The sequence below is a fragment of the Crocuta crocuta genome, unplaced genomic scaffold (genome assembly GCF_008692635.1).
Source record: "Crocuta crocuta isolate KB4526 unplaced genomic scaffold, BGI_CrCroc_1.0 scaffold467, whole genome shotgun sequence".
NCBI classification, from domain to species: Eukaryota; Metazoa; Chordata; class Mammalia; order Carnivora; family Hyaenidae; genus Crocuta; species Crocuta crocuta.
In genome coordinates, this window is record NW_027530632.1 from 4053193 (window position 1) to 4056062 (window position 2870).

The following is a 2870-nucleotide window of genomic DNA, read 5'->3' on the forward strand; positions in this document are numbered from 1 at the left end:
CATAGAACATACATACACATATACACATACATATATGGCTGTTTATGTTATCGGTAAGGCTTCTGGTCAACAGCAGGCTATTAGTAAAGTTTTGGGGGATTCAAAAGGTATACATGGATTTTTCGACTGCCTTAACCCTCCATGTCATTCAAGGGTCAACTCTCCTTGATTTGGGAGGTGATTCCCGGAAGCACCAGCAGGAGAGTGGGGAATGGTGTGGGGGTTTTTTGTTTTTTAAAGTTTATTTATTTTGAGAGAGAGAGAGAGAGAGAGGGAGGCAGCGCAAGCATGAACCAGGGAGGGAGAAAGGAGGGAGAGGGTCCGAGAGAGAGGGAGACAGAATCCCAAGCAGGCTCTTCGAGGTCAGCACAGAGCTCTGAGGGGCTTAAACTCAGGAACCGTGAGATCATGACTGAGCTGAAACTGAGAATCAGACTGAGCCACCCAGGCGCCCTGGAAATCAATGGTGTTAATGAGCCAGTTGGGCACTGTGGGCAAGCGGATCCACCAACACCCACCCTTGGCAGAGGGCTGCTCCCAGAGGAGATAAGAGACTGCTTATTCTCCAGCAGCCTCTGGCTACCAGGCAAAATGATGGAATGCACTGATTCCTAAAGAAACTTCTTTCCAGGGTCATTTCTTACAGCAAATCGAGGGGCAGAATTCCTTCTGAAAGCTGGGAGTAGCTAAGCTTCCCCAGTGTGGAATTGGTAAAGAAGTGCCAATTACAAGGGTGCTTGGGTGGCTCAGTCAGTTAATCATCCCATTTTGGCTCAGGTCATGGTCTCGCAGTTCGTGGGTTCGAGCCCCGCATACAGCTCTGTGATGACAGCTCAGAGCCTGGAGCCTGCTTCAGATTCTGTGTCTCCCTCTCTCTCTGCCCCCTACTCCACTCATGCTTTGTCTCTCTGTCTCTCTCTCTCAAAAATAAGATAAACATTAAAAAAAATTTTTTTTTTTAAAAAGAAGTGCCAATTACCAAGGTGGCATGGTGCAGGAAGGCATGTTGGGATTTTTGCTCAATGCAGAGCTGCTCTGGGATGAACTGGAGGGTCTCTTGTTCTGTTCTGATGGGTGAGGTTGTCTCTCAGGGGCTCCACAGCTGGTGGGTGCACCCTACGTGGTACAGTGACACTGGAGGCTTTGCCTGTTATTCGGAGGACCCAGATTCACCTCCAGCCTTTCTGCACTGTGGTCACAATTCACAGACACTCTGACCCTCCATGGCCGGTCCCCCAGCCTTTGCGCCTTTCCTCACTTTTCTACCTGCTGAAGTTCCAACCTTCCCGGCAGGCTTAGCACAAATGCTACTCCCTCTAAGAAATGAGCCCCTTCTGGTACCCCCCACCACCACCTTTTTGCCCACAGGCCTTGCCATTTATAGTGTTTGGTCCAGGGCTGTGCTTGATCCAAGTCTGTGCTCCCACAATGCCAAGATCACCCTCAGACTGGGAAAGACAGAGGGAGACTCAGGATGAGGAGTCATGGGGACCTGGAATCTCAGAACCCCGTGTCCAACAGATTCTGAACCCACTTTTCTTAGTCCACCCTCCTAAGGGTAGACTCTGCCACTACCGTGTATACTCAAGAAGTGGCCTCTTGAGGGGCAGGCAGCTGATTGCACATGAGGACATGTGTGGGAAAGGGCCCTCGTGCTATGGGGTGGACCGGGACTGGGAAGAGAAGGAAGTCACACCACAGGCCTTGAGCTGGTGCCGCTCTCTCTGCCACCATGTTCCAGCTCAGAATGCTAAGGAACATAGGAATTCCAAACTTGAACCCGGCTTTCCAGATTGTTATGGAGGTATATCTGTCAAGATAGGAGGACAGAATATATTTAACAGTTGGTTAGCTTGATTTGTAACTTTTTAAAAAATATTTATTTTGAGAGAGAGAGAAAGAGAACATGAGCAGGGGAGAGGGACAGAGGGAGAGAGAGAATCCTAAGCAAGCTCCATGCTTCAGTGCTGAAGCTGACTCAGCACTGGATCCCACAACCCCGGGATCGTGACCTGAGCGGAAAGCAAGAGTCCCATGCTCAACCAACTGAGTCACCCAGGCGCCCCTGATTTGTAACTTTTGAATATTTAGACATGTAGCACGTGGTCCTCTCTATATAGTCTTGCTCCGGGTCCCACAGACATCAGGGGTGAGCCTCTGTTTGACACACAGGTGGAGGTGCACAAATGTTTATTAATGAAGTCCATGCAAGAATTTGTGGGGAAGCTATAGGAAGAAGACTGGGGTGACAGCCTTGGCCCCTGGCCCTGCCTCTCTCTCTGATTTGCTGGGTGGTCTCAGGACAGCCCCCCTCACGTCCCATGCCTTACAGTACTTGAGACATTCCATAATCTAGTCCAGACCATCATTCTCCAAGAGGGGAAACTGAGGCCCACAAAGGTTAAGTGACCTGCTCCCCAGGGTGACAGGTAGAGGTGAGGCTAGGACCCAGACCCCTGGCCTCCCAGTCCCTGGGCTTTTCTGGGACCCTAGCAAGACAGGGAAACAAAGGATCCCTATTCCCTGGCCACTCCCTCTGCCTGTATGAGGAAGGGGAGGTAGCCCCTCCACTTCTTGCCAGGCACCCCTAAACTACCTCGACTGAATGTATTCTGTGGCTAAAGCACCTACCTCCTTTGTTCTCTCTTAGCAAATTCCCCTGTACTTTCACTTTCAGCCTTCCCATCACAGCTCTGCGGGTGGGGGTGGGGAGGCAGCAGGCAGCGAGTCACAGGTCTGGACGTTTCAGCCCCAGCCCCTCCCCGGGCGTCGGAAGGCTTGTTCAGCTTGCTAGCCCTGGTTGGCAACCACGCGTAACACAGTGGTTTTGACCCCTTAAGGTCATGTCCTTGCGAAACCTAAGCAGCTTC

At 51.1% G+C, this 2870-nt stretch overlaps 1 long non-coding RNA gene across 1 annotated transcript in view; it reads right to left on the reverse strand.

Annotated features, from left to right (window-relative positions):
* Window positions 1-1761: 1761 nt before the first annotated feature.
* The window catches only part of LOC144235128 (uncharacterized), a 40816-nt gene continuing 39707 nt past the window's right edge, over window positions 1762-2870 (reverse strand). Inside the window, exon 3 of the long non-coding RNA XR_013336149.1 lies at window positions 1762-1810. This is a non-coding gene — a long non-coding RNA (uncharacterized LOC144235128). The remainder of the gene's footprint in view (window positions 1811-2870) is intronic.